The 13959-nt window shown below is 39.3% G+C and overlaps 1 pseudogene; it reads right to left on the bottom strand.

The window, feature by feature from the left end:
* Nucleotides 1-12226: 12226 nt before the first annotated feature.
* Nucleotides 12227-12344, bottom strand: LOC126459540 (5S ribosomal RNA; annotated as a pseudogene).
* Between the last annotated feature and the right edge of the window lie 1615 nt (nucleotides 12345-13959).

Below are 13959 nucleotides of genomic sequence, written 5' to 3'. Positions count from 1 at the left end.
ACTGATTCCAATGAAATGGGCTAAAATTGAATTCTGGGAGAACACATTTGCTGCAGTTTAGAACTAAAAACTCTAAGATAAAAGAATTCCACATTAGTCACAGAAACCAAGAACTGAAAGAAGTGGACTGTGTTAAATTTTTAGTGATGCATTTGGAACAAAATCTATCCTGGTCTTCACACATAAAGTATTTAGCAAGTAAATTAAACAGCCTGTCATTTGCAATAAAAATTCTGTCATACTCAGCTAGCATGGAGACAACAAAAATAGTTTACCACAGCTGCTTTAAATCAGTTATAAAGTATGGCATTAGTTTTTGGGGAGGCATAAGCAAAACGACTAGAATCTTAAAATTACAAAAATCAATTGTTAGAAATATGTCTAATGCAAAACTGAAATTATCCTATCACCCACTGTTAAGAAATTTAAAAATATTAACTGCTCTGTGTTTCTACATTTATGAAGTGATTATTTTTGTATACAGTAACGCCAAGTTATTGATAGACAATAACTTTAAACATCAATACAATACTAGGAACAAGGAGAATTTCATACTTCGCACTCACAGATTAAAGCTGTATGCACAAACCCCAGAATACATGGGCATGAAAATTTACAACATCCTAAAAGAGAAACGAATCCTCAGCATGGATATGGGCAATTAAAGCAAAAACTATGACAATTGTTTGTACAGAAATGTTATTATTCCTTAGAAGAATTTCTTAATGATAATATTACAATCTGAGCAAGAAAGCTAGTGGCTGAAATGTTTTGTTAATAATGTTAGAAGTTTTATGTCTAATAAATGATTGTAATAATTATTCTCTCTTTTTTTACAGCAATACTGTTGTTAGGCTACACACAGTCTCTGTAAATTATAAATTAAAATTATTGTTTCTGTAATACATATAAATTGTAATTGCAATATTGATGAGTCCCCTGTACATTAAATCTTGGGATATAGCTCTGTATGTTATGGGACAGTAAAAATTATGATTGTGATTCTGAAAGGCTTCTGTGTGACAACACACATCCAATAAATGATGCCATAACCCTCATACACTCAGTAGGATTTTGCCCATCTTGAATTTTCTGTGAGCAAGTTCTTACCCTTACATTGTTTGTAAAAGCAGGTTTACAAAAGAAAAAGGAAACCTCAGTGGCATCTAATGACCTCAAAGCAACGTACGACACCATGTGGCTGGATGGATGAATGTATAAATTAAATCAAACCATTCCAAGCTAGAAAAAATTGCAGCACTTATGGAAAACTTGCTCTAAAACCACTCTATTAAAGTTGACAATGGAGAAACCACACGGATATGTTGTGCCATAAAGAATTGTCTCCCACACAACACAGTTTTTCTCCCACTTTCATTTAACTTGTACACCAGTGACATAATCACCACTGATTCTTTAAGTTTTAGCTATGCTGACAGCCTAGTGATAGCAACAAAAAGCAACACATCTGAAGAAGTTGAACAAATGATTGCTAAGAATCTAGAAAAACTTAACAGTATTACAAGAACTGCTGATGAACCTTAATAAAACAGAAGTCAGCTCATTACACCTAACCGAAAGAAGGGCAAACAAAGAACTGAATGTAATCTTTTGCTACAAAAAGTTACAATATAGTCGACACCGCAAATATTTAAGTAGGACTCTCAACAGCTCCAAGACATTTACCAAACGCCTAGAACTAACAGGACAAAAGCTAAATAATATATTAAGGAAACTGGCTGGTGCTAGCTTGGGATTTAAAGCACAAGCACTTGTATGTCCTGTTCCGGAATACTGTTTCCCTGTTTGAAGTAGAAGTAACCATATCACCAAAATAGATATCAATCTTAAAGACACAATCAGGATAATGGCAGGAACTTTTAAAACTACACCAATACCATGACTGTCAGAACTCACGATTATTGTGTGTATTGTGTACTGAACCGAGGACCTAGAAACGATGGAGAGGCTTCATCCCACCATAGCCCCCAGTGGTGTACAACCCCACAACAGGCCACAGCAGTCCACTCACCCCATCGCTGCCCCACACCGAACCCAGCGTTATTCTGTGGTTCGGCCACTAGTGGACCCCCCCCCCCCCCCCCCCCTCCTCGAGAACATCTCATATCTGATGAGTGTAACCTCGAATGTTTGTGTGGTAGAGTAATTATGGTAACATGGAAACAGTGTTTGCACAGCAATTGCCAACATAGTATAACTGAGGTGGAATATGGGGAACCAGCCCCCATTCGCTGAGACACATGGAAAACCACCTTATACCATCCCCAGGCTGCCCTGCACATGAGACCTTGACACTTCCTGCTCAGGGAGTAGCGTGTTAGACTGCACAGCTAGCCTGGTGGGCACTAACTATTATTGCTCCAACAAGTCTCTGACAACAAAGGGCTATGACACAAGGAAGGACAAAACTCAAAATATGGGGAACCAGCCCCCATTCACTGAGACACATGGAAAACAACCTTAAATACCATCCACAGGCTGGCCTGCACACCAGACCTTGACACTTCCTGCTCAGGAAGTAGCATGTTAGACCGCACAGCTAGCCGGGCGGGCACTCACTAGTATTGCTCCACCAAGTCTCTGACAACAAAGGGCTATGACACAAGGAAGGACAAAATTCAAATGATCTGGATACATACCAATTCATGAAATATTGAACAATTTCCCATACAGTTCACAAAAATCTACAGAAGCAGTCTGGGTAAACATTGGACAATGTGCTGCAGATAACTACGGTCTAAGAGAAGTATGGAGAAATCAGTAGGCATCCTTCTGAGGTCATGAGAAAATAGATCTGACCACTTGACCTCAGAGAGGGAGCCAGTCAATAAAAGAATGTGGAACTTGCTCACCCAAGACAGCAGTAGTCAGGCCATGACAAAAGCAGCACTACATAAATGCTGAATGATCAGTGATTGCCAATGCAACTGCAGAATATCAGAACAAACACTGGAGGACATTTTGTACAGCTGCCCGAAAAGAAAATTCATAGGTACCTGGAAGGATTTTGCAGACACAGCACCTGCAGGAATCAGTTGGCTGGAGTCTTTGACTTTCCAGCTATGATGGAAACTAGCTAACTCAATCTCCTTTAGCTACTGCTGGTCCTCCAGATTTTGTTGTTATCTTGCATCATTTTAATGTATGTTCTTGTAAACTATAATTATATAAGCCATATGCCAAATAGATAAATAAATAAAAGAACAGAAAATTGGAAAACAAATTAATAAACATTTAAATTAACAACTTTATTCCAGTCTTTTCATAATATTGTTATTCCAGCATGATTCACACTTAGGAATCTGTCTTATTGTGTCATGCGATTGTCTGCATGATCAGTGCAATAATATTGGAGATGTTGCATGTGTAACAGCACAGAAAATTTTTAAAAAACATCAAATGTATACTAAATTTGGTTTGTCATTATTTGATGCTGCTGTCATGCCTAGCTTAACATTCATATGTGTAATTTGTTACCAGTACCTCTACATTCTTTCATAGTGACAAAAAGGGATTCTCTAATAAAGCAGTTATTTACATTGCACAAATCTACTGTCAAGCAGGTTCAGCTGAACTATATTTTAAATATGTGTTCCTGTACTGCCATTTTCCATCAGGTACAGACAAGTGTAATTAGATACCTAATTTCTATGCCATCAGTTGTAAACACAATCTTCAATACTGATTATAGAAATTAAGTTACTCTAAATCTGATGTTGCACTGCAAAATATAAACTATGTGTAACAGAAGATCTTAGATAAATCCCACTAGATGACAAATATATTTGAAAGTATAAGTTACTTCTGCATTTTAACATAAAATACTTCAGGCAAAGAGGGAATGAGTTTGAATTATAATAGATTTTGATTCCATGTACAGTCCTGATTTCTCCATATCCACCATCACAGATTAGTAATACCTTATGCATCAGAGAATATTGTCATATAGTATCTACCACTGTCATGTCAGCTGCTTCCCCATCTATTTTCATTTACATTTCACTTCTCTTTTTAATAATATCTGCGCAAATTTCAAATTAATATAATAAAAATTATTGGTTAAATAGAAAGGTTTCACATTACCTACATGAAAGATTCTGCAGGCCAAGTGGTGCACCGACTAACTCAGCTTGTGCTTTTGCAATGGACTTTTATTGAGAACCAAACCATTATGTACAGAGCCTGGCGTACAGCAGGTCAATGCCCAGTGTCAACAAAGCATACTCTTTAAACAACAGAAATGTGTACTCAAGCACTGCTGTAAAAGCAGCTCCTCTATTTGTATTATAACAGGACCTGGAGGGCTCTTGAGAGAAAGTCGGCTGTTGAACTGTGTATATTGAGTTCTTTTAGCAGTGCAGGTCATTGACATGTGGATTATACAAAATATGTATCTCTATTGCTCCACATCCTGTTAGTCTTGATGAAATAGTCTGTTAGTCTTCATTCTGTTTGACAGATGACAGGAAAAATGTAATAATTTTTTATCATACTCATGTACTAAGGCAGTTTTATTAATTACTGATGAGGATCACTAAAAACTAATTTTTGTAAACTGAGAGGCAATTGGCAACTGTAGCCCATCAATTGCAGTGACCACTTGTCAAAGTTGCAGCAAACATTCCACCTGCCGAGAAACAACCAAACACTTTATAACAAACCAAAAATTATGATAACTTCTTGAGATTACAGTAACTTGTGATACTTTATTTTCTGTAACATTTTAGTCAATTTTTGAATATAAAGTATTAGATCTATGTTTTTTCCAGAATCATGCAATACATTTGTACACTGCCAAAGTTCTCTGTTGTTCAAAGTCGGTCCATTACGTAAAATAATTTTACATGTTTCTGTGTTGTAATGTTGTGCTAGAAAAATCAGATATGAGATAAATTTCACAATAAAGTACAAAACATGATCTTGTTTTAATTTTTTCTTCTTGAAGTTTATGTACTATCATTCATAACAAATGTCACCTACAATAAACTGTAATTAATTTACAAACTTAATTTGCATGATGCCTGTGGCATATTTTGAAAATAAGTTAATTTATTTTCATAAGTATATGAACATATTTTGTTTCTATTATATTTTCAAGGGTTTTTCATTCATAAAAAATATTAATTTCATTTAAATCTGTATCTATTATTAAAAGCAGAAATCATGCACCTTCCAGGTCTTTCTAGAAGCTGTTTCATCCCTTAAAATTTGTGCCAAATGTGTCACTTTTAGTTTGTCACTTCTATTCACTCACTTTTGCTTAGTTACTTCTGTTCAGTCAGTTCAGTTCATCACTTCAGGGTACTATCACTTTGTAAGCTCTTAGACTGATGAGATACTGCCTTTTAGTCTTTTTTTAAACTTCAACAAGTGCATATGAAATGTTTTTGAGTTACATTAAAAGATTATTTGTGAAATTTGTGGCGAGTGAACTAAAAATAAAGAGTGCTAATACCAAGAATACTGCATTCATCTTCAGTTCTATATAAAAAAACAACCCAGTCCACTTGTATTTTTATCAAGACGTTGCAATGGAAGCCACCATTTGACACTGATGCCATTTTCAAGATAAGTAGTAGCAATACAATATCCTTCCTTAGAATAATACGACATACATTGAGATGTAGGGAATCAAGTATATATGTAAATGAAGGGATTATGTACAAGGTTAGAAATGACATTATTTCATTAAGCAAAGAAAAACATGTAGAAATATCAGCTAGGTAGATACAAAAGCCACACATGTTCCAAAACCAACTATACTATGTATTTACCATTCTCCCAGTGGTGACATAGATACATTCATAGCAAAACTATTCCAAGTACTGTACATGGTTACTAATCCTTAGAGTGAAATTCTCATTTGTGGAGAGTTAAACATCAACTCATTGAACCCAGATGGGTTCTACAACATGTTTTTGAACATTGTGTACAGCTATAGAATATGACCATTGATTAACACAGCCACAAGGGTAACCAAGCATTCAGTGTCAATCATGGAGCATATACTAACTAACTTGGAGAAAGGAAATTGTGATGTTGTTGTGGGTAACGTGGGCCTATCAGATCATTACAGCCAGCACTTAAAATTAAACACAAATGTAGAAAACAGAACTAAAGTATTCATATACAGAAGGATCTTCTCTAAGCAAAAACGGGCTGAATTTACCATGAAAATGAACAATGAAACATGAGAAGAAGAGTACATGGAGACTACTACAAATAGGAAGTTTTCAAAGTTTCTACTGAAATTTAAATTTAGGTTTGAAGGAGTGTTCCAAAAAGTACTACTGTCACTAAAACACAAAACAAAAGTAATTGGGTGGCCAATGGGATAAGGAAATCATCTGTAACACTAAAACACCGCAGCAGCACAAAAAACAACGAAAATGAGTCTGCATTTCAAAAATATCGTACTACCAAAAATACAAAAACATGTATAGAAAAGTTTTAGTAACATGAAAAAGGTCTCAAATGATAAAATTATAGAAAAGGCAGAAAACAAACTAAAAGCAGCCTGGTAAATCACCAAACAGGGGACACATAGAAAAAACACAAACAGGTAAAAATAGAAAGCAATATTTCAGCAACAGAGCTACCAAGCTACAACACAATTTTGACAATATACAGCGTGAATGAACACTGAACTATGTTCCAGGCACTATGATGCTGTAACTCAACAGTTCAGAAAAAAATAAGCCATGTTGTTAAGAACCTGTGGCACCGATGAGGTCGACACCAGCATCAATATATGTTTGTCTCTAGACTCCAAGCATTGTCTTTGGACACTAAGCTAAGATTATCTTTGCTCCCTTCTGCCATAGACAGTTCTTTGTAAGCCTTGCCTGTGTAAAGAGGTGAATAAATGAACTACTGTTAAAAAGGTGTTGTTTGGTGTAACTGACCTAAACATCCACCTCACTGGTGACCCCCAAGTGATGTAATGTCTTCCATTCTCGCTGTTTTACTGTGTCTGCGGCCTCCGCATTGGTTATTTTCGCATGTATTACATTGACACAGCTTTCGAACAATAACTTCGTCCCAACGCCTAACCCCGGATTTTTTGACCGACATGCATCGTGTTGCGGGCGATGTACACCCGCCAGGACTGCAACACAATGCCTCTCACTCGACGATTACTCCGATTTCGCCGGACATTTTCGAGCTTGCAACAATAAGTGAGGTTAGGAACACACATGACTCTGATTACCAGATGCCTTTGTTCGTGCCATCTCATGTGCGTACCTCCACCAACCGTGCCACCACTACTTACGGCTCTCAATGCAGTGTGGTACCAGTGTCGAACTCCATTAATGTTTCATTGGACAACTTTCCACTGCCAGAGCAACAATTCTCAGCGCCCTACTCCGTGCAACCCCACATTAACTACAGCCACATGGTCGGCTATGCCAGGCTCACGGACCTTTCACCTCAGCTTCTGACCAGCTTGCTGCTACTTCTGTCCCACATCAATATGTGTCTTCCGGCTTCAGCACATCAGCCTGCAACATGAACAACAAGTGGTCTAGTGGGCCTAACGACACCCTACGTTCTACTACTACGCCCCAGTGCTCTGTGCCACCTTCACTCTACTGCAGGGCCAGTTCACAGCTCCATCAAGCTCCCCGACCACGCTGCGAAGGCTCGAGAATGCTACTGCTGCCCACGCTTTGGATCTCACATCTGCTTCCGCACTTCACCCCCAGGCCGCCACCACTCGCGAAACTACCAAAACTGTGTGCATTCTCCATCGAGAACCTCGAATTCTGGTTCACCTTAGTCAAGCAGATCTTTCAATATTATTCGCTTGATGGCCACTCACAGTATATTTGCCTCATGAACAATCTCCACGACCATGCTGACTTGATTCATGATTTAGTCATCCCACCTCCTCAGGTAGACATATACGCTTCTCTCAAGGGGACGATACTGGAACATGTTACACAGATGTCGACTAAGAAGGTCCAGCAGCTCATCTACGAGGAACAACTCAGTGACTCGACTCCATCACAGCTGTGGCACCGTCTCTGACTCCTCGTTAACAACCAGGCCATGCCTGATAACACGCTCTTGTCAATCTGGATCAAGAAACTTCCTCTTTCTGTCCAAACTGCCATGTCTTGTCTTGAAGATCAAGCAACTGACTTACTTATCCGTGCCACTGACCGAGCTCATTCTGCACTACAGTGTGAGCTTCACACACGGCAAACTGAACCCACCTAACGCCAACAGCTTCACCCTCCCCCGGCACGCTGTGGACACCGCATTAATTTGGACACTGGTAACCACTCACCGGCACTGCCGACAGCATCGCAACTTCCTGCAGTCAACTCTTCGGCAGGCACAGACCCTCGTCCTTCCCCCTTGGCTACGGGCTCTCTGCAGGATGCACATCCGCATTACCCCTACTGTTACTTCCACACACATACTGACTTCTCTGGTGCTCAGCCAACACCTATGACATCCAGATGAAAGATTCAGCTGTCACAGTCTCTATCAACAGACTTAATCCTGCTCATGTTGAGCCTTCTTCTACCCCCCTTCAGGCCACGACCACACCACTCACTGTCATGGCTCACAACGCTCTGACCACTCCCTCCAGGTCAGACTTACGAACTCAATCGAGTGGCTTCCAGCCCCAATCTTCGAACTCTCCTCTTACCTTACCCCCTACTCCGAGCTCACGCACTCCATTCAGTGACCCCATGCTCCCCATGTTGAGCTTACCTACAATCACGCCTTCGCTGCCCGGCCCTTCGCCGGTCCCTTCGACCTCTCCTCCATCACCTGCCTTGCCCTGTCGAAGTTTCTCACACCCCCCATCTAGAACGTGCCCTCACTCAAGGTGTTTGTGCCTGTTCCCCCGGACATAATCCACGACATCTCTATAATACTACGCGATGATACACTGTTCTTCATGTGTTTCCTTTCATCTGGTGCTCATGACACAACCTCCACCACTCCCTGCCACCTGGTGAAATGTGTTCCCCTCTCGCCTGATGTCGACCTGGATGTGCTTCATGTGTTTGCCACACCCACCGGAGACATCGTCATCGTCACTCTGTTCCACTCGCAAACTGCCGGCCTACCTGTCACCGCACAACCTGCACGCCCAGTACAATGCCCGGCATGCTTCAACGACTTCCAGGCTCGGTGGCCAAATGTTCCTTCATGTCGACTACCCACGCAGCTCCCTGAAGATGCTGTCAAGCTGACCGTGGTCCGGCTCCTGCGGACCACCCCTGCCGATGCCTTGGTCACCCCCCCCCCTCCCCCGGCCTCTCAAGAGTACTCCATACTGAAGGGAGGGGGGGTGGGGGGCTATGTGGCACCCATGAGGTCGACACCAGCATCGATATACATTTGTCTCTAGACTCCGAGCATCATCTTTGGACGCTAAGCTAACATTATCTTTTATCTTTGCTCTCTTCCGCCATAGGCAGTTCTTTGTAAGCCTTGCTTGTGCTTGTGTAAAGAGGTGAATAAATGAACTACTGTTAAAAAGGTGTTATTTGGTGTAACTGACCTGAACATCCACCTCAAACCTAAAATATAAATCTCAGCAAGTGTAGATGAAGTGCCTACGTGCTTGCTGAAGGACTGTGTAGACAACATCAGGGACCCTTTAGCACACATCATAAATGAATCAATTGCACAGTTTGTTTCCCAGAGGCAATTACTGTAATGAAAACTAGACCCATGGAATACCTAACAAAATACAATCTTCCGGGGAAAAGAACAGTTTGGGTTCACATATAGCCCATTTTGTGTTGTTCTGAAAGCATTAGATAAAGGAGATTATTTTCCTTGACTTCAGCAAAGCCTAAAGTACAGTAGACCACACAATTTGTTAAGAAAACTGGGAGCTCTAGGTATAAGAGGGGTAGAAAATAAGGGATTTCGTTCATGCCTAAAAAACAGAGTGTAATAAAGGACAAACCAGAAAAAAATGCATGCATGTATGCAGATGGGTAGATAACAACAAATTAACTTTAAATGTAAAAAAAACCAGCAGTATTAGTTTCCACACAAGCAGGAAACCCAAAAATAACTCTTTAAAACTGAAAAATGAGCTCATGGAATGTGTATCACAGACAAAATTTCTAGAGATGTATGTTGACGCACAACTAAAATTGACTGAGCATGTTACTGTGATTCAGAAATGAATAGCTTCAGCATACTTTGCATTTAGAATAGTTAACTCTGTGTGTAGTAGCTCATGCACCAGTACAACATATTCTGTGATGAGTCATGGGATAATGTTCTGTGGAACAAATGAGCAGAACAGACAAACAATCTTTAAACTATAAAAAAGGGCTGTACAAAAAGTAGCAAGAGAACTCACTGAACTTAGTTGTATAAATGTACAGGAATTGTGTTGAAAAAAATTATTTTTCATTCTTTTCTTCTTATACATGTAAGCTAAATGTAAACTGAGTGGAATAAACACAATGCTAAAGGTAAATTAATGAGTTGTTTTGTGGGAATGTTTTGATACATCTTTTTGTGGCAATGTTTTGATACATCTGCATGAAACAAAGCCAGAAATACACTCTTCAACTTATCAATTCCTGTATCTTCACCTATTTGTTTCTGTAAGTGGTAGCGTGCAGATGTATGCTTGGATCCGTCGTACCAGTGTTGTTAAAAAATGTGTATCTCAACCATACATTAAAAGTGTCATAAAAAGTTATTAGAAAGGTGAAATTAATTCACGTATGTGAAATGTGCATCCATGCCTGTTCATCATTTCACCTGCCACCAAGGTCCTGCATCAGGAGGTTCGGTGCAGACGAGAGGAATTTGGGCGAGCAGCGGAGGAGCGATCCTGCTTTGGCATTGTTATAACCAAGACTACGCACAATGGAATTAATGTAAAGTAGAATGTAATGCAAATTATGAATACTGACCTTGATTGTATTGATATTGAAGGTCTGTTGATAATAGTACCAGTTAAATCCACACAGGATTGCGTACAGATTCATAAATTACCCTCCAATTTCTTTCAGCTATTATTTCTAATCAATTTTTTTTCCATTTATTCAAGCAATTATTAATCAGTTTACATTCCCATTATCTCCCCCCATGTATACCACTATTCAATGGTAACTGTGACAGGATGGCACCGAGCAAAATATGAACAGACCTTTAAATTGTTGCGATAAAAAAATTGAGATAAATGATTCACATTATTGTTGCAAGAAACTAATGAAACTTTCATTGTATTTGTTACATGCCCACAAGATTAAGAATGACAAAAACATTAAAGGATCAAATTAAAATTAAATTCTGACTATAAATGAGATGAGCCAGGTATGCTGATTTCAGCGGTAAAGGTAGGAAGCTGCTGCGCTGTTTGCTTATATGGCTGTGCTCGGTGCCACCTCTCTGACAGTAGATAATCTATTTTCCTTCCAGTTAATATCCTTTATGGAAAGTGCACTTCTACAGAAAAGATGAAAATTTGTAAAAAGTCATCATTAAAGTGCAAGATAAGTCGTTCAAGTTCTATAAGACTGTGTCAGGTAACAATCAGGTTCATTAGTGAATATGCAGATAAACCTAATTTAATTGAAAAGTACTGACACAGACAAAATTTCATCATTGAAAAAAAATTTATTCATAAGTTTGTTGAAAAATATTCACAATGGAGACAAATGAAATGGCCGTTGTTGAAAATTCATTAAAAATTGCAATATGCCAAGCTGTCGGAAATCCAAGCTTGGCAGCAGTTGAAGGTAATGCACCAACTTGTGAACTGGCCGATGACAACCAAAACAACAAGGTTGGTGGCTCACTATCAGAAAATGATGACACTGGTAATATAACTAATCATGATGTCATTTTTATTATGCTTGATGAGACTATTTCTCAGTTTCCATAGGGAAACATTTTTTCAAATAGTGAAACTGAAGCACGCAACAGTGAAAATTCCTTTGATTACTAACTTGCAACATCATGAGTACAAGAACAGGAAACAGTTCATAAAAACAATGTAAATACTAGTACTCCATCTTTAGGCCACAAGTGGCCTACCGGGACCATCTGACTGTCTTGTCATCCTCAGTGGAGGATGCGGATAGGAAGGGCGTGGGGTCAGCACACCGCTCTCCTGCTCATAAGATGGTATTCTTGACCAAAGCCGCTACTATTCAGTCGAGTAGCTCCTCAATTGGCATCACGAGGCTGAGTGCACCCCGAAAAATGGCAACAGCGCGTGGCGGCCTGGATGGTCACCCATCCAAGTGCTGACCACGCCCGACAGCGCTTAACTTCGGTGATCTCACAGGAACCGGTGTAGCCACTGCGGTAAGGCCATTGCCTGTAAATACTAGTGAGACACACAATTTGATACCACTCATGCAACTAATAACACAACAGTTTACAAAACAACAGGAATTTCGGGAGAGTGTAACACAACAATTTAAGGGTATAGGACAACAGTTTACACAGCAAAATCAGGCATTTAATGATTTCAGAACATTATTAGCCAACAGTTCACTGAGGTGAGCAAAACTATATCCACTGAATTATCTGACGAACTATACAGGAAGTTGACAGAACTAGGTAAACAACTAAAACAAGAAATAATTACCAGTATATCCTGCAATATAATTATGTTAATGGAAAGAGTGTCATCTGTAGACAATAAACAGGAACAATTAGCAGGTGGGTTACAAAACCTCAGTGAAGGATATTCCCAAATTCAGGAGATACAATCTCAAATGGATGTTTTGGTAAAAAATGTGACAAACACAGTCAGCGAGCTGCAAGACGTGTGCAAAAATTTACCTACAGAAGTACAAAAGTTAAGTCTCAGAGTGGACCAGTTAAGTTTAGAGTGAAAATTTGCCAAAAAACAGAAAGATAAAATCTCTGCAGATGTAAAGGAAATAACTGGAAAAGCTGAAGCTGGGATGTTGGATGAGGACAGTACCCTTGCTGAAATGGTAGTGTCAGAGAACAAAATTTATGTAGGTACAGTACAAGAAGCTCTAAAAGAGAAAGGAAGTCAATTACTAGCTAAAATAAATTCAGGTTTAAAGGAAGCAGAGGAAAGGTTATGAGGCAGTATTGCTAAAACTTCTGACATTCCAAAACAGCGTTTGACAGAAAACAAACCCATACTTTTAGAGAAGTTAGATACTTTCACTGGTTACACATAATACATGGCTAGCCCATAGAAGGAAAATAGTGAAGGTCACAGAATGCAAAAACACTTGCTGGAAGCTGTACTGGTCAAGCAAGCACAATTGTTATGCGCTACACCATAAGCAAACACAAACACACCGGTCACTGACAGCGTGGCATATTTGTCAACATTACTTGCAGATGGAGGATTACTTAGACATTGACAATTTCTGGTATTTACCTCCGAAGGAAAAAGAACAAACCTTGTGGTCTTTATCAGAGCATTTCGAAATGTTTTCCCTCATACTTGGATCGAAGCCCAGAAAATTAGATTTGTTGTTGGATACACACAGGGTGACGTTCTGCTACAAGCTATGGACATGGCAGAACATTGCCACTGCTATGAACAGTTTAAGAGAGCCTTTCTGGATAACTATTGGTCTGAGGCCATACAAGAGAGGCTCAGACATCAAGTATTCAATACAGCCCCATTAAATAACAAACATGGAAGCTTAAGGGGTTATTTTGAAAAAAATATTTTAGTAAAACCAGATAGTGGACGAACCCAGTATCTGAAGTGGATCTACTGAAAATCTTAAAGAGCCGCCTTCCTGCCCACATAAGGAAAAAACTCATTACCATTTCAGAACACGACCCCGAATACTTTCTATCTGTACTGGACTCAATAGATTTGATATACAAAGAGAGACCAGTACAATCCACGCCTATTAATATGCAGGTAAAGCCACAGAGATTTACAGACCAACAAGTGAACAATGGATTCGTAGAACAACACAGATGGCAACC

Source organism: Schistocerca serialis, chromosome 2 (genome assembly GCF_023864345.2).
Source record: "Schistocerca serialis cubense isolate TAMUIC-IGC-003099 chromosome 2, iqSchSeri2.2, whole genome shotgun sequence".
NCBI lineage: Eukaryota > Metazoa > Arthropoda > Insecta > Orthoptera > Acrididae > Schistocerca > Schistocerca serialis.
This window is presented reverse-complemented; position numbering and strand designations above follow the sequence as displayed.